At 34.8% G+C, this 24,938-nt stretch overlaps 1 protein-coding gene across 2 annotated transcripts in view; it reads right to left on the reverse strand.

Annotated features, from left to right (window-relative positions):
* The window catches only part of LOC136024854 (monocarboxylate transporter 1-like), an 87,357-nt gene that overhangs the window by 39,928 nt on the left and 22,491 nt on the right, over window positions 1-24,938 (reverse strand). The window lies entirely within an intron of this gene.

Here is a 24,938-nt window from a genome sequence, read left to right on the forward strand (position 1 = left end):
CTAATCCTATAGAAGAGGAAATAAATTTGACAAAAAAACCTCAAGTCATTAAATCATTAAATATAGGAATGACTCTTTTATTCTACAGAAACATCTAAATCGAAATAAAAACCAAAAATCGTAAATTTTTGGAATCAACTGATAAGGTATATTTCGTTTGAACCCTTAGTTTTTCCCTAAGTGGTATGTTATAAAAATAAAGTAAATCTTATTTTACAATAAAACTCTTAAGTAGTCTTGATAATAAAAAGTATTAAAACCGAGTTTTCTTATAAATACCCGAGTTTTGGAATTTAGATCATACTTTCTCTTTATGCACATATGTACCAACACAGTTTTTTTTATCAATGTTTACTTAATGATAATAGCCTATTTATATGGGGGAAAAATTAATTAGCAATTTAAGATGTAGGCTAACCAAACACTCAAGTCTGCCACTTTTACATCTACAACTGTGCAAAGGTAAAATCATTTATGAGCTAAAGAGTCTTAAGGCAACCTAATTCTGTAACAAAGGTTTTAAAGTAATAAAGGTCTTTAAGACAATAAAAGCAGTCGATCTTAATTTTCTTCAAAAATACCTAAGTTAAGGTATTTGTATTTTTTTTTGCATAGATAAGAGGAGTAAACGGGGCGGAGGTGGATTGGATAAATTTGCCTCCTAAGACTCTTGCTCGTGACGTTCTATTTTTAGTACTTTAAAGAAGCTTTTATCCCAATTCAACAACCCTTGTGTTTCAGCAGTTGCTCTTAAAGAATTAATACAAAAAGTCAAACTATTGTGTAAAGAGCGAGGGTTAAAGAGTGACAGCCCCGTCTTATATGGAATAATTTCACTTTGATTAAAGATCTAATGTTGCTTCATACTTTCAGTTGAAAAAACCCGTTTTTTTCAGATTTAGTTTTAAATCGTTTTCAAATCGTATACCAAGATACGATGTGGGGTATCGGCCCAATGAACCGACGGTTTTTTTATTGATAAATTCTATATATCAGTATTTGTAAATATACTTTAAGCGGCCCGCCTTTTCAGTTGTCTGCTAAAGGATTAAAATGCTAGATGGTATTTCAAATTTTTGACAAAATTTGAATGTTTAGCCAAAATTTTGAAATACAGTGGTTACGTTGAATAATTTCTAAATGATATTAATACAAAAGAAATTCAAGTGGACGGAAAGGGGTATCATTGTTCATACAGATGAACATTCTACCTAACTTTTGATCGTCTATGCTGCTGAAGCCATAATGCGGCATAATGCTACCCTATGAAGCCATAGCCGTCTATGCGGCTGATGCTTAAATACGGTACATTGCGCTCATAAGCTTAAATGCATTGAAACATTGTATATAAATAGGATAAGAGAAATATTACCATTTAAAATCGCTAAAAGCAAAACTACTGGTAGTATTCACCCCCCCCCCTTCGAAAGAATTTCTTGGCAATGCTAATAACGACCCGTATCACCTTTTCCATCCCTATGCCTATAGGCAGATAAATAAATATTGTAGGCTACATATAAAAAGATTGTCGCAATAGAAGGGGCATTACTACCCATAGCAGGAATAATAAAGGATTAGGCCAAAAACATTCTCGGAAATGAAGAAGGAAAATGAAGTTGTAAAGTAAATGTCAGAAACATGTTTCAAACAGTTCGTGGTAACGAACTGTAGTAAGGAGCGATCCGGCTCAATAGTAAACGAAACTTTCAAAAATGGGATTTTGATACTAATAGATACATCAAAAGAATCTGATTTTTATGCTGATTTAAAATATATAAGTTTCATCAGATTTAGCCTTACTTATCAAAAGCTACGAGCTTGAGGAAATTTGCCTTATTTTGGAAAATAGGGGGAAACACCCCCTAAAAGTCATAATATCTTAATGAAAATAGCGTACCAGAGAACCCTACTGTTGAATTTTCAAGCTCCTATCTACAAAAATATGGAATTTCGTGTTTTTTGCCAGAAGACCGACAACAGGCCCTTCCTAGTAATTTGAATTATAATGATAGTCCAGTTTTAACTTATAAATTTTCAAAAACTATTGGGCAAATTATTTTTAATTATAATTTAATACTAAAAAGACTAGATAGTGATGTAAATTGGAAACCGGTTTGTAAGTGTAAGCAACTTGGCCCATTTGTAAATCCTACTTACAAACATGTTATAACAGGGGACTTGTCAATAATAAAGCAAGATGATCTTCAAATTATAATGAATAAAGGGGCTAATTTCCGTCTTTCTCATCATCTGAAACCATCGAGTGTTCTTGATGGCTTGGAAAATGATTTTGATTTATTTATTGATAAGTGGTGTTAGAAAGAGAATAAAAACAAAGAGAGTTTTCAAAGTTGGGAGAATTTAATTATTAGTAGAATAAGAAATAAAATATATTCTAACTTAAAAAATAGTAACACTAAATCATTATTTTATAATGCGAAGATTAAACAAGCAATTGCTAATCTAAAGAATGAATTTGTAATTGTGCCAGTGGATAAAGCTAATAATAATTTTGCCATAATTTGTCAGAAGCTGTATTGTGATATCTTAAAAAGCGAGTTATGCACAACTAATGTTTACGAAAAGGTAAATATAGAGGATGAGAATTTAATTCAAAAGACTGAAGAAATACTTTTTAAAAATTTTAATATTAAAATAAATGACAATGATAAAAAGTTCCCTTTCCTATATTGGACTGTAATATTTCATAAGAATCCCCCTAAACCACGGTTTATTGCTGGAGCAGCTAAATGTCCAACCCGCATTGCTGCTACTGACCTTTCTTTAATTTTAAAGGAAATTGTAAATAAACTTAAAACCTATTGTTCTGGTATTAAAAAATTTTCGAATTTTAATCCATATTGGAGTGTTAATAATTCACTGCAGGTGATAGATTCTTTAACAATGGTTTCAGCTAAAAGAATTGAGTCTTTCGATTTTGCGACAATGTATACTAATTTATCACTTAATGTAGTGTTTGATAATTTAAAAACTGTTATCAAGAAGTCTTTCCTCTTATCTAGTAAAAGGTTCTTAAAAATAGACATTTATAATAAAAAAGCTATATGGACAAATTGCTTTAATACTACAGTTAACTTGAGATGTTACAGCTTGGATATGATTTTTGAGTTATTGGAATTTGTTTTATACAATACTTATATAAGATTTGGGGGTGATTTGCACAAGCAAATTGCGGGAATTCCCATGGGGGGGAATGCCAGCCCATTTATAGCTGACTTGTTTTTAAGTCAACTAGAATATAAATATATGATGGATAAGAATAATCCAATTAATTTAAAACATGCTTTGTCAAATAATAAAAGATATTTAGATGATATTTCGGTCTTAAATTGTAAGGATTTCATTGGGATTTCTAAAAATATATATCCATCAGAGCTTATTCTTGAGCCTAGTCATGGCGCTGGTCATGAAGATCATTTCTAAGATTTAAATATTAATATTTGTGATAATAATAAATTAAGTTTTAAAATGTATAATAAAACGGATGATTTTGATTTTGAAGTGATTAGTTTCCCATTCCCTGAAAGTAATATACACTCAAATATCACATATTCAGCGTTTTTCTCACAGTTACTTCGTTATGCAAGGATTTGTAGTAATTATATTGATTTTCAAAATAGATGTAAAATCTTAAGCCAAAAATTGATATCAAGAGGTTTTTCTGCAAATAAATTAACTTGGCAATTTAAAAAATTTAGTTTTCATTATAACGAACTTTTAAATAAATATCAAAAGAAGTATCTAGAAATACTTAAAGAAATTTTCAACTAATTTCGGAGGTTCGAGAAATGTTGTCGCAGCGCCATTTATTTTGAATTGTGTTTCTAATTGAGCGGATTTTCTTAAAAATTAGCCACATGGTAAAGATGAATTCTATAATTATTTAGTTCATTCAGGTTTTTTGCAATGTGTTAATATTTGTGATTTGGTAAAATTTATAATATTTAGTTTACCTATTGTTGCTAAAGGGAGGGATACATTAACAGGATAAGCTTGTTTTGGTTTTACTTGGTTGTTTTACATTTGCTGTTTTTTTTTCTTTCATAGGCATATATTTTGGGGGTGATACCTGACGCGGGGATGCCATGGATATTCTGTGGTAGCCACAACACTGTGCTGGGTAGAGAATTTAGAGTGGCGAAACCCTATATAGGCCAGTGTATTCTCCTGATGAGCCCTTATGTTGGGTGTTGCCTCTGAATTATTTGTCTATATTATTTTTTCTATTGTTTGGTAAATGACGACTTATACTTATTGACGACATGACTGCCTGTCCATGGATTATTCTTTATGGTTGATTGTGTGTGGCTATGCTGTTTGACCTATGTGATTGTATGGATGAGTAGGGTTAAGGCCTCATTCAAGCGCTGGTCTATATTAATCACTAATTTAGGAAAACAGTCTTCCTTTTCTCCTTCTGTCTTTTTTTTTGTGTTTGTGCTGTTGCATTGATGATTTCTCTTTTCATGATATAGTAATGGTTATTGGGAAGTGTACAGATGTTTTCAGGGGAATTTTTCTTGGATAGGTTGAGGGAAGGGAGTTACATGGGAGGATCTTTCCATGAAGGAATTTGTCATGCGAGGAGAGAAATTCCATGAAGGGGGCGCAGGATTTTCTAACATTATTTAAAACAAAAACAGTGAAAAGATAAATATAAAAAAGCTTTTTTCAACTGAAAGTAAGGAGCAGCATTAAAACGAAACGAACGGAAATTATTACGCAAATGAGGTGTTCATCTCCTCCTAAATACCTGCTCTTTACGCTAAGTATTTTTAGTAATTTCAACTATTTCTTCTACGGCCTTTGTGATTCGGGGGTCATTCTGAAAGAATTGGGACGAAATTTAAGCTTTAGTGTAAAGAGCAAGGTATTAAAGAGGGGCAAGCACACTCATATAGGTAATAAAAATATACGATTATAGAAGTTCGTTACGAAAGTTAATTTGGAAGTTAATTATATTTTTTATTAATAAAAATGTTCGTAAGAAATTCAAAGTTCTAGTTGCCTTTTTAAGTAACCAAATGATTGAAGGGCAACTAAGCCTCCTCCCCCACACCTTTTTTCTCAAAATCGTCCGATCAAAACTAAGTAAAACCATTTAGCCAAAAAAAAAAAAAAATGCAAATCTCGTTCTAAGTATTCATGTGCAAAGAGCCTAAATCAAAATATGCATTAATTCTAAAACGTTCAGAAATTAAATAATAAAAAAACAATTTTTTTAACTGAAAGTAAGGAGCGACATTAAAACTTAAAAGGAACAGAAATTACTCCGTATATGAAAGGGTCTGTTCCCTCCTCAACGCCCCGCTCTTTACGCTAAAGTTTTTCACTGTTTTAAAAAATAAATTTGAGAGAAAGAGTCCTCCTTCCCCACCCCTTATTTCTCAATATCGTCTGATCAAAACTAAGAGAAAGCCATTTAGCCAAAAAAAGAATTAATACGCAAATTTCAATTTAATAATTTATGTGCGGAGAGCCAAAATCATGCATGCATTAATTCAAAAACATTTAGAAATTAAATTAAAAAAACTAGTTTTTTTACCTGAAAGTAAGAAGCGACATTAAGACTTAAAACGAACAGAAATTACTCCTTAGTATGAAAGGGGCTGTTCCCTTCTCAACGTTTCGCTCTTTACAGTAAAGTTTGACTCTTTCTCTCAATTCTACTTTATTAAACAATAAAACACTATGTTTTGTTTCCCCCTATTTTCCAAAATAAGGCAAATTTTCTCAGGCTCCTAACTTTTGATGAGTAAGAGCAAATTTGATGAAACTTATATATTTAAAATCAGCATAAAAATCCGATTCTTTTAATGGGTCTTTTAGTATCAAAATTCTGTTTTTTAGAGTTTTGTTTACTATTGAGTTCGGAAAGTCGCTCCTTACTACAGTTCGTTACCACGAACTGTTTGATATTGATAAAGTTGAGCTTACCCAAAGGGATAAAGGATCTTAGAAACTTGCAATGCTGATTATTGCTCGTGACTACAAAAAAAAAGAGTTAAGAACAGAAAAATATATGATATTTCCTTATGCAAAACTGATTCTTTTTCTGGTAAGTATTTTTGTCTTAGGGGTATCTGAACATTTCCTTACATCTCCCTATTTCACGATTCAAAACCACAGTTCCACCTTTTTTCGTTTTATTTCAGATTATTCCAGTTATTACTCCAAAGTCCTACATTTTAATGTAGAACCGAAATTTAACCTAGTGAAGCTTAGGTTTCATTATTATAATAATAAAAACTCGTTACTTGCACCATCGTTACTTGCACCATCGTTACCACGATGGTGCAAGTGTTCAAAACGATTCTTTCACCTGAAAAAAATAGTCCTGAAAAAAAATAGTCCTGAAAAAAAAACACTGAAAATTAGATAATGGCTTCATTAGAAGGCTAAATTGCATTATTCCTGTAATCAATAATAGTGCGCACCAAATGACAAAAAAAAAATAGATTATCTCCTAAGGGGGTATGCTCCATGTGTTTTCTCAGCTAAAAATTTCAATTTGAATTAATCATTAAGTAGACCCAGGCCTAGAGAAGCCAAAAGAAATGATGCAATTCAACCAAACAGTAACCTATCGTATTTAATCTTATAAAAGGTTGGATCACCGAAATCCCACCTCTAGCAGCAGCTAAATCCATTTTTTTTATTAGCAGATCAAGACTAGTATTATTAAGATCCCATTTCGAATTCAAGACTTATTAGTTATCCGTTTCGACAAGTAATCCTTCAAATTTCGCAGGAAACTTCACTTGAATTGTCACTGCCAAAAGACCTGACAAAAAGTGAATTCAGAGACTAGACCTGAATTCATCGGATCAGCTGTGTTCAATAACATTACTTCATTTCCATAAAATTTTCAAATCTTTTGCTTATGCTCAATTTAAAATTAAATTATTTCCGTATTTCGTGAACATCTTAGTAAAAGTCAGATATAAGCGGCTTCCATATAATGAGTCGGAGGTAATAGGCTTGGGACTGTCTGTGCAGGATTTCGACTCTTGTTGATAGAAGAGCATCGCCAACTGCTGAAAACCATGTTGTGACCAAGATGGGCCCAGGATTGCACAAGGCCTCCAACTTACTGGAGGTCCCAGGGACTTCTTGCTGTCCGGTTCTAAGCCGGCTTAAGCGCTTCGGTGTAGACTTGAGAAGATATGTTGGTCCCCATCCTGCACTGGTATCCGGGATCACTGCTTTTCTTGAGGCCAAAATAATTTCAAAGATTTAAAGAACATGAAAATTGGAACTTGGAATGTTACGACGTTAAAAAATGACTATCGCATCGACATTTTGACTGACGAATTCAGACGGTTTGAACTGGATTTATTAGGAGTTTCAGAAACTCATATCCCAGGGGTAGGAAGCATGAAATTAGGTGACATAGAATTTGTTTACTCAGGAAGGAAGGATGGGGTACATAGACAGGGAGTAGGGCTCATGATGAATAAGGAAGCTGCTAAGTCTTGTTTAGGCTGGGAAGGTATTAATAATAGAATACTAATTGCTCATTTTATGACTAAAAAGTTTAGGGTATCAGTTATAGTAGTATATGCCCCCATTGAACCAACTGATGGAGATACTAGTGACTCAGATGAATTTTACTTACAGTTACAGGAGCAAATAGACAGGGTACCAGGTAGAAATATGGTGTTTTTGCTAGGAGATTTTAATGCCCAGGATGGTAGAAATAGGGATAGATGGTATCCTAGCCTAGGTAATTTTGGTGTAGGAAAAGAAAACAGTAATGGCTATAGGCTTTTGCAATTTTGTAGGTATAACAACCTAGTTATAACCAATACGGTGTTTGGTCACAAAATGGCCCATAAGTTGACATGGTATTCACGTGATGGTAAGACAGCAAACCTTATTGATTATGTTATTGTAAACAGAAGACTAGCAGGATCAATACAAGATACTAGGGTGTATAGGAGTGCCGTTATTGATGTTAAAAGTAAAGATCACCATCTAGTAGTGTCTAAGGTTAATTTAAAGCTGAAATTTCGGAAGAGTAACTCCCTCCCGGAAAGTTATGATGTTGGTAGACTTCAGGATGAAAATTTGAGAAAAAAAATTCCAGGAACAGTTGAGTACTAAACTTGAGGGTTTAAAATTTGACAATGTGGAAGATGGATGGAATAATTTCAGAAAAACAATTTGTGAAGTTGCTGATGGTGTCCTAGGGAAGAGTGCTAAGACAGCAACTAGGAATATTAGTGAAAAAGCTTTAGGTTTAATAGAGAGTAGAAGGGGTTTGTATAAGAATTATCTGAGCGATAGGTCGTATGAAAACAAAAGGAATGTAAAGAAAGTGGAGAAAGCATTAAAATATGAACTAAGGAGATGTGAAATGGAGGCGATGGATAAAATTGCTGAGGATCTGGAAGATGCGGCTAGACGGCATAATAGTAAAATATTATACTGGCATGTTAATAAATTGAAAGGGAGTAGCCGATCCGGACTAGTCCCAGTTAAAGATAGAAATGGGGTCACAATTAGTGATAAGGAAAAAGTTAAAGAAAGATGGGTGGAACATTTTGAGAATGTGCTAAACCGAGATACAGTTGCAGGAAAAGATATAGATGAAAATGAAAAAGTTTGTGATACCTTGGATGTGAAGGAAGATTTGTTTAGTGAGGAAGAATTAGCGACAGTACTAGAAGGATTAAAAAATAATAAGGCCCCAGGTGCTGATAGTATGATTAATGAGTTCCTTAAATATGGTGGCTCTGAGGTTAGGAATAAGCTACTGAAGATTATGAACATGATTTTTGAAAAAGGGGAAGTACCCAATGATTTTAGGAAAACCTTAATTAAACCACTGTATAAGAAAGGTGACAAGAGTGAATGTCGGAATTATCGAGGCATTAGTCTGGTCTCTGTAGGTAGCAAATTACTGAGTAATATGATACTTTTTAGACTGAGACATGCTGTAGACAAAGTTTTAAGGGAAGAACAATGCGGTTTTAGAAAAGGTAGAGGATGTGTCGACCATGTTTTCACTCTTAGGTTAATAATTGAGAAGTCCCTTCGTTGTCAAACACCTTTGGTCCTTAGTTTTATCGATTATGAGCAAGCTTTCGATTCTGTTGATAGAACAGCGTTAACAAAGGTCTTATCGTTATATGGTATACCAGAAAAATACATTAAAGTGATTTGCGCTATGTACGAGAATAATACTGCTGCGGTTAAGGTAGGAAATGAGGTTAGCAACTGGTTTTGTATTAAATCAGGAGTTAAGCAGGGTTGTGTTCTATCCCCCTTTATATGGATCATTTTGATGGACTTCGTCTTAAGGAGCACAGGAAAGGCAATTGGAGACCATGGAATCAAATGGGGAGGAAGAACGCTCCTGGACTTAGATTATGCTGATGATTTAAGCATATTAGATGAAAGTGTGAGCAAAATGAATGAATTTTTAGAGGTTTTACGAGTTCAGGGTGCTAAAATAGGCTTGAAAATTAATGTTAAGAAGACTAAGTCACTAAGGTTAGGAATAAGTGAAGATGAACAGGTGACCTTAGGTAACGAAAAGATTGATCAGGTTGGGAGCTTCAGTTACCTTGGTAGTATTATTAGTAAAGATGGTGGGAGCAGTGAAGATGTTAAAAGTAGAATAGCTAAAGCTCAGGGTGTTTTTTCACAGTTAAAAAAAGTTTGGAAGAATAGAAAGATAAGCCTACAAACCAAGATTAGAATATTGGAAGCTACAGTGATGACAGTGGTCAAATATGGCTCTGAAGCATGGACACTCCGAAAAGCAGATGAAAATTTACTAGATGTTTTCCAGAGAAATTGCCTACGGATTGTTCTGGGTACCCGGCTGACTGACCGTATTTCAAACAGTAGGTTGTACGAAAAGTGTGGTTCAATCCCGCTTTCTGGGGCTATAATGAAAGAAAGGTTGAGATGGCTAGGCCACGTTCTACGGATGAAGGATGACAGATTACCGAAGATTGTCCTTTTTGGCCAACCGTCTGGGGCTACACGGAAAGCAGGTCGTCCTTGTCTGGGTTGGGAGGATGTCATAAATAAGGATTTAAAGGAAATGGGAACTTCCTGGGAGGGTGTAAAGAGGGAGGCTTTAAATAGATTAGGTTGGAGGAGGAGCGTGCGTAGCTGTGTTGGCCTCAGGCGGCTTGGTGCTGCAGTGAGTTATTAGTAGTAGTAGTAGTAGTTGAAGAGTTCGTGTTCTTACCCTGGCGTCGCTTCAATCGTCACGCAATTGGTGACCATGATGTGGACTGCAAGAACAGTACTTTTTGATCCGTATATGGCTCTGCCGATCACAATTCTATATCCGATATCCCTGTCAGGAGGCAGTATTTTCCGTTGGTTGCAAGACGCAGGATCTCACCTGCTACGGTGCGAAGTGCCGGAAAAACTGTTAATTCACGAACCATGACCTCGTCACTTCGTGAAATATAATGGCTCTTTGTTAAAAACATTTAACTCTTGGAAAGCCTCTGTTCTGGGTTTAGTGTGATTTGCCTTCAAGAACATTTTTATTACTAAACACTATCTGAACATACTTGAGCTGCGTGACATAAATTCCTATCCTGTAACTGCTAAAAACCTGAACAGCCCAGGCTGATCCTCTGGTGGACTTGTGACTTTCGTTAATTCAGATCTATGCTCTACTTTTTTTTCGAAGTTAATGATCATTACCTAGCCATGAGAGTGGACTCATATATGCGTACTATTGTGTATCTCCCTGAAGAATACAATATGGACCATTCAGGGTGATTATTTGCCTTATCATGCAAAACTAGGTCTTTGTTTAGATAAAAATCGGTGTATAGATAAACTTTGCATTATAGCTGGTGAATTCATATCTAATTTGTCTGAGCCGAAATTTCAAATGTCGTCACGTACAATACTACTTAAGGGTATACTGAGTGATTTCTTGGTTTTCTTTTTTGGATAAAACGTATGCTTTTACATATGTTCATTCGTCCTCTGGAACTTCCAACTTGAACCACGTCACAGTGTTGTCAGATTTGCAAGCTGATGCAGTAAAGGTTAGGGTTGATCATCAGATAATCTTCCCATAACTAGCTCAATTACTTCGCCACCTTTTGATCATCAGTGTTGCTCATTCAGTACTTAGACTCCGTTGTGACTGGTCAACAATCTGTCAAGTTCTATTTTTCACGTCGATGGATTCAATTCTAAATAAAATATTTATCCCTTTCTATTTCCCTCAGAAGCAGCTTTGATTGCCTTAAAAGGAGATTTTTATTCGTCTTGATATGTATTGTGTAGAAATTTATCATGCCCTCAATTTTGCTGCAAATAAAGGGGTTCCTTTGCAACTTTAACCGTTTCTTGACTGTTCGGAAATGTAATGCCACTACAGCCCCTCATCTGCTCCCGCTGGCTACCATTTGGAAAATATTCAAGACGTCGGAAGAAAAGTACATACAAAGATATGCTACAGATATACCAAGCTCCGATTGCGTCTCCAGCTGGAGACGCAATTTCTTCCTCAACTTCTTCCTCTTGAGAATTTTCATTATCAACTCTTAATTTAAACCAGAATATTAGTTATTTCATTGTTGATTCATAATGAAGAAAGTATCCTTCGGGAATTTCAATAATTTAGAATGTGGGCAGGCCAAAATTAGTTTGTCTCAAAGACATTTACAGAATTTTTACTTTGTTCATATATGTCGTGCCCCTCACTGGGTATGAGGGGCATTTAATTTTGAGAGGTGTCTTTTTCAGGTTCTTTTTCTTTGGATTGCTATATCAGTTTGATTAAATATAAAACAAATGTAAGAGGCCATTATTAAGGGCTCAGTTTTTTCCTGAAATGCCGGTAATTAAGATCTGCTTTAAGTCTAATTTCTGCCAAATCAAGTTCTTGGATATAATGTTCCATTATTTTGGACGGCGCAACGAAAGACATTCTGTCCAGCAATCATCTGATGTGAATTGGTCATTTAAATGGGGATAGGTAATTTAAGTGGGGATTTGTCATTTAAATTGGGCATTTAATTTATTTCATATTTTAAATCGTCGCTTCTCTTCAAAAGAATCGATGATCAAAAACACAAAATAAAAGAGAGCAGAAAAAAATGACATTTAAAAGTATGTGCTTGGAGCAGAGGTGTCTCTATGTTCAATGGGTCAAAAGAACTTGGATCGAATATAGTTCGAAAACTGTTCATTTAGGATAGTGGTAAAATGACCAAGCAAAACGTGAGGTAGAAAACGTGTGACGCAGCATTAATTTGAACTGATGACTTGACAAACTTTTACTATGCCAGACTAAGATGACTATCATCTGACCTTGGTTAACTGAATAAAATACAATTGGATTACTTCTACATGAGCGGACTAATCGTAGGAACATCCGCACTAACACAAATTAAATTGTCTTTTCCATCTTTGTTGGACCTCATTCCGTCCAATAGTTTTGTTATTTTGAGTGGTTGCCATATGATTTGCAGCCAATTTTTCTTCTTTTTTTTAATTCAGTCGTAGTATCGTCTCACAAAGTGGGAAAAATCCAGTAAACGACAATTAAAGTCATGGGTATTCCTTTATGGTATAATTTCAACCAATACTACATACTTGTGGGAGTTTTGATATTTGTGTCAGTTTCTTCTCATTCCTTATCAACCGGATGTAAAGTATTTATGTGTACTTAAAAATGAATGATACTTAACATTTGGATGTCAAATGCAATTTGAGTGTAGAATTTCATTGACGGGAACTCTCATTTATTCTTCGTTTAAATTTCTAATGGTTAAAATTTTATTCATATTTTCCAAAAAATGGTTATTTCATTATTATCTAGACTAGCTAAACGTCCTGCTTAACGGCAAGCTAGTTTATTTAGCTTTAAACGTCTAATTAGCTGGTATAATAGCTAAGACTTCAGCAAAACGTCGTGCAACCTAAATGATGAAAAAAAATGCTCTGTAGTAACAGCACCCAGAAGCGTCATGAATTGGAAAAAATAAAACATACTACTACTACTAATAGCCCACTGCAGCACTAAACCGCCTGAAGCCAACACAGCTACGTACGCTCCTCCTCCATCCCAATCTATTCAAAGCCTCCTTTTTTTACACCATCCCAGGAAGTTCACATTTCCTTTAAATCTTTATTTATGACATCCTCAAACCCCAGACGAGAACGGCCTGCTTTCTGTTTAGCCCTAGACGGTTGGCAAAAACGGACAATCTTCGACAATCTATCATCCTTCATCCGCAGAATGTGTCCTAGCCATCTCAACCTTCCTTTCATTGTCAAACAGTTCGTGGTAACGAACTGTAGCAAGGAGCGACCCGGCTCAATAGTAACCGAAACTCTAAAAAGTGGAATTTTGATACCAATAGTTACATCAAAATAATCGCATTTTAAAGCTGATTTTAAATATATAAGTTTCATCAAGATCAGTAAAAACCCATCAAAAATTACGAGCCTGAGAATATTTGCCTTATGTCAGAAAATAGGGGGAAACACCCCCTAAAATTCATACTATCTTAACGAAAATCACACCATCAGATTCAGCGTATCAGAGAACAATATTGTAGAACTTTAAAGCTCCTATCTACAAAAATGTGGAATTTCGCATTTTTTGCCAGAAGCAAGATCACGGATGCGTGTTTATTTGTTTATTTGTTTTTTTTTGTTTTTTCCCAGGGGTGATCGTATCGACTGAGTGGTCCTAGAACGTCGTGAGAGGGCTAATTTTAACGGAAATTAAAAGTTCTAGTGCCCTGTTTAAGTGACCAAAAAATTGGAAGGCACCTAGGCCCCCTCCCACGCTCATTTTTCCCAAAAGTCACCGGATCAAAATTCTGAGATAGGCATTTTATTCACCATAGTCGAAAAACCTAATAACTATGTCTTTAGGGACGACTTACTCCCCCGCAGTCCCCGTGGGAGGGGCTGCAAGTTACAAACTTTGACCTGTGTTTACATATAGTAATGGTTACTGGGAAGTGTACAGACGTTTTCAGTTTTTTTTTGTTTAGGGGAAAGATTTGAGGGGGGGGGGTTTACATGCGAGGATATTTCCATGGAGAAACTTGTCATGGGGGAAGAGAATTTCAATGAAGGAGCGCAGGGTTTTCTTGCATTATTTGAAAAGAAAACAATGAAAAAATAAATATGAAAGTTTTTGAGCAGCATTAAAACTTAAAACGAACAAAAATTATTAAACATATGAGGGGTTTACCTCCTCTTTATACCTCATTCTTTACGATAAAGTATTTTTAGTAATTTCAACTATTTATTCTACGGCCTTTGTGATTCAGAGGTGATGAATAAGGAATTGGGACAAAATTTAAGCTTTAGGGTAAAGAGCGAGGTATCGACGAGGGTTGAGCCCCTTCATGCTGTAATAAAAACATACGAATATAGAAGTTCATTGCGTAAATTAATTCGTAAGTTACGTATATTTTTTACCAATGAAAACGTTTGTAAAAAATTAAAAGTTCTAGTTGCTTTTTTAAGTAATCAAAAAATTGGAGGGCAACTAGGCCTCCTCCCTCGCTCCTGTTTGTCAAAATCTTCCGATTAACTGCAATTAATTAATATGCAAAATTCGTTTTAATTATTTATGTGCGGAGAGCCAAGAACAAAACATGCATTAATTCAAAAACGTCCATAAATTAAATAAAAAAAAAGTTTTTGTAAATGAAAGTAAGGAGCAACATTAAAACTTAAAACGAACAGAAATTACTCCGTATATGAAAGGTGCTTTTCCTCCTCAACGGCCCGCTCTTCACGCTAAAGTTTCTTACTGTTTTAAAAATAGAGTTAAGAGAAAGAGTCAAACTTTAGCGTAAAGAGCGGGCCATTGAGGAGGAAAAGCCCCTTTCATATACGGAGTAATTTCTGTTCGTTTTAAGTTTTAATGTTGCTCCTTACTTTCATTTAAAAAAAATTGTTTTCTTTATTTAATAGACCTAAAAAGCGGGATTGAACCACATTTTCTTACAGCCTACTGTTTGAAACACGGTCAGTCAGCCGGGTACCCAGAACAATCCGTAGGCAATTTCTCTGGAAAACATCCAGCGAATCTTCATCCGCTTTTCGGAGCGCCCTTGCTTCAGGGCCATATTTGACCACTGTCATCACTGTAATTTCCAATATTCTAATGTTGAATTTGCAGACTTATCTTCCTATTCGTCCAAACTTTTTTAACTGTAAAAAAACACCCTGAGCCTTGCAGGCATGTACGAAGGAATTTTTTCGGGGGTGGGGGGTAAAACCTTCAAAAAAGCAGATATAAAGTAGCACTTTTTTTATTTAGTAATGCAAAAGGCACGTATATCGGAAAATACAGATTAACTTTAATCTGAAGTATTGTAGCGGATGAGAGGAAGAAGACTGAAGCCTCAAAAGTACGTTTTAAACTCAGGCTGTTCATAGCGATTTAGAACCAGTGATTAATCTATTATATCCCACTGAAAGGGAAATTTTAGGGTTAACAGTGGAATATGGGTGCTATGGGGGGTAGTTCTTCTATTGCAAAAACGTAGATTTTAATGAAAAATAATAGATAACTTCGAAGACCACACTGCCTTTCCATGACGAAAGTAAAACAGTTCAAAATAGGGATGATACCTTTTTATTGACAGTGAATAGATATAAAATTATTTAACTGGATATTTCGAACACATATACAGTGTTCATCATCAGCAGTAAAACTGTTGGAAATATCCAGTTAAATAATTTTATATTTCACTGTCAATAAAAAGGTATCATCCCTATTTTGAACTGTTTTACTTTCGAAAAATAATAGTTTCCAAAACTGATCCATTAAAAGCTGTACTTTATCCTGAAAAGGGGGGATAAACGCCCTAATATCAAGGATAATTTTATTTTACTATGGAAAGCAAACTCTCCTTACAAAAAAAAAGTTAGACAGAAAATGGGTTAATAATTGGGCAGTGACTTGACCGGATTATTCCATGCAGTAAAATCCGCCCAAAAAGGCTTCACAGATGTATCTAGATTCTTAATGAATGTCTTACTTTTGCCACAAATCCCAAGAAACCATGGGGAAATTAAATATTTCAAAAAATTTCGGGGGAGGGGGCCCAAAGGCCCCCCCTGCGTACGTACCAGGAGCCTTGGCTATCCTACTTTTAATATCTTTACTGCTCCCACCGTCTTTACTAATAATACTACAAGAGACGTGAAACTGCGCACTGGATCAGTCTGTTTTCGTTACCCAACGTCACAAGGGTGCCGGCAGACATTTTTCAGGGGGGGGGGGAAGACGCAAGAATAGCAATGATGGTTGGGTGACAGATAATATATTTCAGGATATTTTGTTTCGTAGGAATAGGTTTATCTTTAAATACTTTTAGGAAAGAACTCGTAAATTAAAAAGAGCAATTAAATTGCATGCAAAATGAAACAAAATACAGTAAATTTTAAACGGTAGGGACTTCTGGTAAAGGGATCGATTTATCTAATCAATGATGTATTCAATTATTATGCATATACTTTTAAAAGAAAATCAAACTCAAACCAAAATTACAGACAGATTTATTGCTTCCGTAGGCTATAATAGATGCAGACTTTATATAATTTCCTATGCCATAGAGTAGTTTACAGAAGGAGTAGAGATATTCAAAAATCATCCTGCCTGCATAGATACCACGTTTTGATTTTATAACGGCCAGGTAAAATGCACCTTTCATAACAGGACAGTTCTCCCCCTCGAACTTAAATTCCTTTCAGACATTAAAAGAAAAAAATAGAATAGCAAAAGAAAAATAAAATTTAAACTTGCTATCCAGCTGTCAAATAGACCCTCTTTCTTTTTATTGTCCTATCCAACTAAATAAAATGAACAGGTTCGAAAAAAATTTCGTCACAAGGGAATCTTCTCGAATAGTTTGTGATAAAATCTGGAAGTAAAAAGAGACTTAGACCAAAATTTGCCAAAATCAAAAATGGAATTCTCTTGACGATTGTTACACCGTCTGTATTAGCTTTTATGGTCATAACTTAAAATGAACAGAAATTACTTTGTATCTGAAAGGGGCTGTTTCCTCCTCAACACCCCGCTCTTTACGCTAAAGTTTGACTCTTTCTCTCAACTCTACTTTTTAAAACAATAAAAAACTTTAGCATAAAGAGCAGGGCGCTGAGGAGGGAGCAGCCCCTTTCATATATGGAGTAATTTCTGTTCATTTTAAGTTATAATGTCGCTCCTTACTTTCAGTTAAAAAAACTAGTTTTTTTTGTTTAATTTTTGAACGTTTTTGGATTAATGATTTTGATTTGGGCTCTCCGCACATGAATAATTAAAACCAAATTTGCATATATTTTTTTTCTTTTTGACTAAATGGCTTTCTCAGAGTTTTGATGGGACGATTTTGAGAAAAAAGGTGCGGGGGAGGAGGCCTAGTTGCCCTCCAATGTTTTGACTACTTAAAAAGGCAACTAGAAGTTTACATTTTTTTACGAATGTTTATATTAGTAAAAAATATACACAACTTACGAATTAAATTACGTAACGAACTACTATATTCGTATGTTTTTATTACGTATATCTCTCCCCCTCGTCAACACCTCACTCTTTACACTAAAGCTTAAAATGTTGTCCCAATCCCTTAAGAATCACCCCTGAATCACAAAGGTAGTAGAATAAATAGTTGAAATTACTAAAAATATTTTAGCGTAAAGAACGAGGTATTAGGAGGAGGTGAACACCTATATGCGTAATAATTTCTGTTCGTTTTAAGTTTTAATGCTACTCCTAACTTTCAGTTGAAAAAATTTTTTCATATTTATTTTTTCAATGTCTGTTTAAGTTTTAATATCGCTCCTTATTTGCAGTTACAAAAGCTTTTTTTTATTTAATTTCTTAGCGTTTTTTGAAATAATGTGTGTTTTGATTCTGCCTCACCGCACATGAATAATTAAAACGAAATTTGTATATTATTTTTTTTTGCTAGATGGCTTTCTCATAGCTTTGATTGGACGAATTTGATAAGAAACTGGGGAGGGGGCGGAGGCCTAAACGCCCTTCAATTTTAATTACTTAAAAGTTCAAATTGATTTTTTTTTACCGACATTTTTGTTAGTAATAAAAATTACTATATGTTTATTATTACATTACTATAAACCCTTACTATATGTAAACAATGGTTGAAGTTTGTAACTTGCAGCCCCTCCCCCGGTGACTGTGGGAGATTAAGTCGTCCCTAAAGAAATAGTTGTTAAGTTTTCGACTACGCTAAACAGAATGGCTATCTTAAAATTATGATCCGGTAACTTTGGGAAAAGACTAACGTGGGGGGAGGGGCAAGGTGCCCTCCGATTTTTTCGATCACTTAAAAAGGGCACTAGAACTTTAGGTTCCGTTAGAATGAGCCCTCTCGCGATATTCTAGGATCACTGGGTAAATACGATCACCCTGAAAAAAAAAACAAAAAAAAACAAACAAATAAACACGCATCTGTGATCTGTCTTCTGGCAAAAAATGCCAGATGAATCTTTTTATTAGTAAAAGATATACGTAACTTATAAATTAGCTTACGTAAAGAACTTTTTATTCTCATGTTTTTATTACACATATGAGAGGGTTCGCCCCCTCGTCAGTACCTCTCTCTTTACACTAAATCTTAAATTTTGTCCCAATTCATTAAGAATGACCCCTGAATCACAAAACCCGTAGAATAAATAGTTGACATTAATAAAAATACTTTAGCGTAAAGAGCGTGGTATAAAGATGAGGTGAGCCCCTCATATGGGTAATAATTTCTGTTCGTTTTAAGTTTTAATGATGCTCCTTACTTCCAGCTGAAAAAAAACTTTTTCATGTTTATTTTTTAATTGTTTTTTTTTTTTAAATAATACTAGTAGCCTATATCCTGCTCTCCCTTCATGGAAATTTTCATCTCCCATTACAAATTCTCTAAGGAAAGTTCCCCCTGCATATCCCCCTCTTCTCAACCCCTCCCCCAAACCAAAAAAATCCTCCTGAAAACGCCTGTATACTTCCCAATAACCATTACTATATGAAAGCACAGGTCAAAGTTTGTAACTTGTTGCCCCTCCCACGGGGACTGTGCGGGAGTAAGTCGTCCCCAAAGACATAGTTATAAGGTTTTTCGACTACGTTAAATAAACTGGCTATCTCAGAATTTTGATCCATTGACTTTGGGAAAATAATTAGCGTGGGAGGGGGCCTAGGTGCCCTCCAAATTTTGGTCATTAAAAAAGTGCACTAGAACTTTACATTTCCGTTAGAATGAGCCCTCTTGCAAAATTCTAGGACAACTGGGTCGATACGATCACCCCTGGGAAAAAAACAACAAAAACACAAAAAAACAAATAAACACGCATCCGTGATTTGCCTTTGGGCAAAAAATATAAAATTTCACTTTTTATAGATAGGAATAGCTCCTATCTTGAAACTTCTACAGTAGGGTTCTCTGGTACGCTGAATCTGATGGTGTAATTTTCGTTAACATTCTATGACTTTTAGATGGTGTTATCCCCTATTTTCTAAAATAACGCAAATTTTCTCAGGCTCCTAACTTTTGATGGGTAAGACTAAACTGGATTAAACTTATATATTTAAAATCAGCATTAAAATGCAATTCTTTTGATGTAGCTATTGGTATCAAAATTTCATTTTTTAGAGTTTTGGTTACTATTGAGCCGGGTCGCTCCTTACTACAGTTTGTTACCACCAACTGTTTGATTATAAGTATATAAATTTGTTTCACTTTATTGTTACCCACCCAAAATCAAAATTTGCAAAAAAATTTCCTGATTTTTGAAAAAGGGGGAAACACCCCAAAAAATTCAGGGATCTTATTGAAAATCCCATTACTATATACGTCATCTCCAAAACCCCCATCGTAGAGGCTTAAAGCTCCAATCTTGAAAATATGGAATTTCGCATTTTTTCAAACAGTTCGTGGTAACGAACTGTAGTAAGGAGCGACCCGGCTCAATAGTAAACGAAACTCCAAAAAACGGAATTTTGATGCTAAAAATACATCAAAAGAATCGAATTTTTATGCTGATTCTAAATATATAAGTTTCATCAAATTTAGTCTTTGTCATCAAAAGTTACGAGCCTGAGAAAATTTGCCTTATTTTGGAAAATAGGGGGAAACACCCTCTAAAAGTCATAGAATCTTAACGAAAATCACACCATCACATTTGGCGTATCAGAAAACCCTGTAGCAAAATTTTCTAGCTCCTATCTACAAAAATGTGGAATTTCGTATTTTTTGCCAGAAGACAAATCACGGGTGCGTGTTTGTTTGTTTGTTTGTTTTTTTTTTCCCCGGGGGTCATCGCATCGACCAAGTGGTCCTAGAATCTTGCATGAGGGCTCATTCTAACTGAAATTAAAAGATCTAGTGCCCTTTTTAAGTGACCAAAAATACTGGAGGACACCTAGACCCCTTCCCACGCTCGTTTTTTCAAAATGTCAAAATTCTCAGATAGCCATTTTGTTCAACATAGTCGAAAAACCTAATAACTATGTCTTTGGGGACGACTTACCCCCTCACAGTCCCCGGGGAAGGGGCTAAAAGTTACAAACTTTGACCAGTGTTTACATATAGTAATGGTTATTGGGAAGTGTACAGAAGTTTTCAGGGGAACTTTTTTCTTGGGTATGGAGTGGGGTTGAGGAGAGTGGATTACATGGGAGAATCTTTCCATGAAGGAGTTTGCCATGGGAGGAAAGAATTTTCATGAAAGGGGCACAGGATTTTCTAATATTTTTTAAAACAAAAAAAAACAATGAAAAGATAAATATGAAAAAGTTTTTTCAGCTGAAAGTCAGCAGCAGCATTAAAACAAAACGAACGGAAATTATTACGCATATGAGGGGTTCATCTCCTCCTAAATACCTGCTCTTTACGCTATAGTATTCTTAGTAATTTCAACTATTTCTTCTACGGCGTTATGATTCAGGGGTCATTCTTAAAGAATTTGGACAAAATTTAAGCTTTACTGTAAAAAGCAAGGTATTAAAGAGGAGGCAAACCCCCTTGAATAGTAATAAAAATATACGAATATAGAAGTTCGTTACAACAGTTAATTCGGAACAGTTATTAATATAAACGTTCGTAAGAAATTAAAAATTCTAGTTGCCTTTTTAAGTAACCAAAAGATTAAAGGGCAACTAAGCCTCCTCCCCCACTCCTTTTTCCTAAAAATCGTCCGATCAAAACTAAGAAAAAGCCATTTAGAAAAAAAAATGCAAATTTCGCTCTAAGTATTCATGTGCGGAGAGGCAAAATCAAAACACACATTAATTCAAAAACGTTCAGAAATTAAATAAAAAACAAGTTTTTTTAACTGAAAGTAAGGAGCAACATTAGAACTTAAAACGAACAGAATTTGCTCCATATATGAAAGGGGCTGTTCCCTCCTCAACGCCTCCCTCTTTACGCTAAAGTTTTTAATTGTTTTAAAAAGTAGAATTGTGGCAAAGAGTCAAACTTTAGCGTAAAGAGCGAGGGATTGCGGAGGGGACAGCCCATTTCATATACGGAGTAATTTCTGTTCGTTTTCAGTTTTAATGTCGCTCCTTACTTTCAGTTAAAAAACTAGTTTTTTTTTATTTAATTTCTGAACGTTTTTGAAAGAATGCATTTTTGATTTTGGCTCTCCGCACATAAATTATTAAACTGAAATTTGCATATTAATTCTTTTTTTGTCTAAATGGCTTTTTCTTAGTTTTGATAAGACGATTTTGAGAAATAAGGGGTTGGGAAGGAGCCCTGTTGCTCTCCAGTTTTTCGGTTACTTAAAAAGGCAACTAGAACTTTTAATTTTTAACGAACGTTTTTATTAGTAAAAAATATACGTAACTTAAGAATTAACTTACGTAACAAACTTTTATATTCTTATATTTTTATTATGTATATGAGGGGGTTTTCCCCCTCTTTAATACCTCGCTCTTTACACTAAATCTGAAGTTTTGTCCCAATTCTTTAAGAATAACCCCTGAATCAGAAAGGCCGTAGAATAAATAGTTTTTATAACCTACGTAACAAACTTTTATATTCTTATATTTTTGTTATGTATATGAGGGGGGTTGTCCCCTCGTTAATACCTCACTCTTTACACTAAATCTTAAGTTTTGTTTCAATTCTTTAAGAATAACCCCTGAATCAGAAAGGCCGTAGAATAAATAGTTTAAATTACTAAAAATACTTTAGCATCTTTATATTAAAGTATTTTTAGAACCCCTCATATGCGTAATAATCTCTGTTCGTTTTATGTTTTAATGCTACTCCTTACTTTCAATTGAAAAAAACTTTTTCATGTTTATTTTTTCATTGTTTTTTTTATAGTAATGCTAGAAAATCCCGCGCCCTTTTCATTGAATTTTTCTTCCCCCATGAAATATTCCTTCAAGGAAAGATCCTTTCACATAGCCCCCTCCCCTCAACCCCACCCCAAACAAAAACAATCCCACTGAAAACGTCTGTCAATAACCATTACTGTATGTAAACGCTGGTCAAAGTTTGTAACTTGCAGCCCCTCCCCCAGGGACTGTGGGGGATTAAGTCATCCCCAAAGACATAGTTACTATGGGTTTTCGACTATGCGAAACAAAATGGCTATCTCAAAATTTTGATTCGTCGAATTTGGGAAAAAATGAGCGTGGGAGAAAGAGCGAGGTATTAGGAGGAGGTGAGCCCCTCATAAGGGTAATAATTTCTGTTCGTTTTAAGTTTTAATGCTGCTCCTTACTTCCAGCTGAAAAAAACTTTTTCGTATTTATTTTTTTATTTTTTTTAAATAATGCTAGTAAATCCTGCGCTCCCTTCATGGAAATTTTCTTCCCCCATGACAAATTCCTCGATGGAAAGTTCCCCAGCATATCCCCCTTTTCTCAACCCCTCCCCTCAACCAAAAAATTCCTCCTGAAAACGCCCGTACACTTCCCAATAACCATTACTATATGTAAACACAGGTCAAAGTATGTAACTTGCAGCCCCTCCCACGGGGACTGCGGGGGAGTAAGTCGCCCCTAAAGACATAGTTATTAGGTTTTTCGACTACGGTAAAAAAAATGGCTATCTCAAAATTTTGATCCGGTGACTTTTGGGAAAAAATGAGGGTGGGAGGGGGCCTAGGTTCCCTCCCATTTTTTCGGTCAGTTAAAAATGGCACTAGAACTTTTCAATTCCGTTAGAATGAGCCCTCTTGCGACATTCTAGGACCACATGGTCGATACGATGACCCCTGGAAAAAAACAAACAAATAAACACGCACCCGTGATCTGTGTTCTGGCAAAAAATACGAAATTCCACATTTTTGTAGATAGGAGCTGGAAATTTTAAGTATAGGATTCTCTGATACTTTGAATGCGATGGTGTGATTTTCGTTAAGATTCTATAATTTTTAGGCTTTTTTTCCCTATTTCCCAAAATGAGGCAAATTTTCTCAGGCTCGTAACTTTTAATGACAAAGACTAAAGTTGATGAAACTTATATATTTAAAATCAGCATGAAAATCCAATTCTTTTGATGAATTTTTTTGCATCAAAATTCCGTTTTTTAGAGTTTCGTTTACTATTGAGCCGGGTCCCTCCTTATTACAGTTCGTTACCACGAACTGTTTGATTCTGCTTGTCCTAAAACAGTTTTCTTTTTTTCCCATTATTTTTCTCACGAAAAGTTTTACATTGTTTATATAACTTCCAATCAAATTGTCTGTATTTCAGAGTTGGACGAGATTACCCCACCTCCCCCATCCCACAAAGAAAATAATGTATACAACCCTACCCTAAAAGGGAGCGACTAAATTTTGTTTGCTATATTCTTCCGTAGTTACGTAACTTCAGTGCGTAATGTTACCCGTATAATTATTATTGCTCTTTGATGAGGCGCGTTGAGGAGGGTTGCCGAGTTTAGACGAGAAAAGTGACAGGGTTTAGATGCTGAAGGATTTTTACGCTTATAGTTTGTGTTAAGACAATCTGATAAACTATAAGGGAAAAAACTATTAACTTTTATTAAAATAAGTAAAGTTGTTACTTTAAAGTGAAGTTGTTGAACGTTTTTGGGGCCTGTTTTGGCTATATCTTTGAAAACTAAATGGATAATGTTTTTTTCTAAATATTGCAATTAAAATTTTAGACAATAAACTATGCATTGTACATGTAATATTATAGTAATTATTACGTTACTAGAATATTACTATGAAAAATAACCCTATCTGTCATTAACACCAGAACTAGATTTCGAAAAAATAGAACCACTTTTAATAGCATTTTTGAATCGCCCAATACACACCAGGTGCCAAATCATAATAACAAAAAATGATTGATGTTTCAAAAATCGAAAGCCAATTTTAAAATAGAAATACAATGGACCGAATACAATTTCGGTCCATGTTCAAAGATAACGCCAAATTATAAAGTTACAATTAAATTATCTCACTTTTATCTATGCATAATCATAATAGACACTTTTACCGAAATCTCTACCTTAGTCAGTAATATAACTGGTTAAAATGCAAGCCAGTTGTTGAAATACGTTATTCCTCTCTTCAGACATTTTGGCTTGCTCCATTTTTACTTTGGTACCCACTAGCACCACTGACCCCCTAATCCTATGTGAAAGTGGTCTAAGCCTCTTTGGGGTTTCGTAACTGAAGCCTTAGCAAAATGTAATAGCAACTGGAATTTGCTTTGAGCAAATTTGTTGCAAGAGAATTTCAAACTCATGACCTCTAGAATAATACCCTACTGTTCTAATCACTTTAACATGATGTTATGTCCAAATTTTGGTGAACGGTCACGTTGCTCCAGCTTTTTTAGAATTAATGTTTCAAAGTGACTCTCATTTTGTCACTGACTTGACATTTCTGACTAATTGATATAAAAACTGCGTGCATTCTAACTGCTCTCGGAAGTACTTGAAGAAAAGTCATTTCAGAAA

The sequence above is a fragment of the Artemia franciscana genome, chromosome 3, assembly GCF_032884065.1.
Source record: "Artemia franciscana chromosome 3, ASM3288406v1, whole genome shotgun sequence".
Classification (NCBI taxonomy): Eukaryota; Metazoa; Arthropoda; class Branchiopoda; order Anostraca; family Artemiidae; genus Artemia; species Artemia franciscana.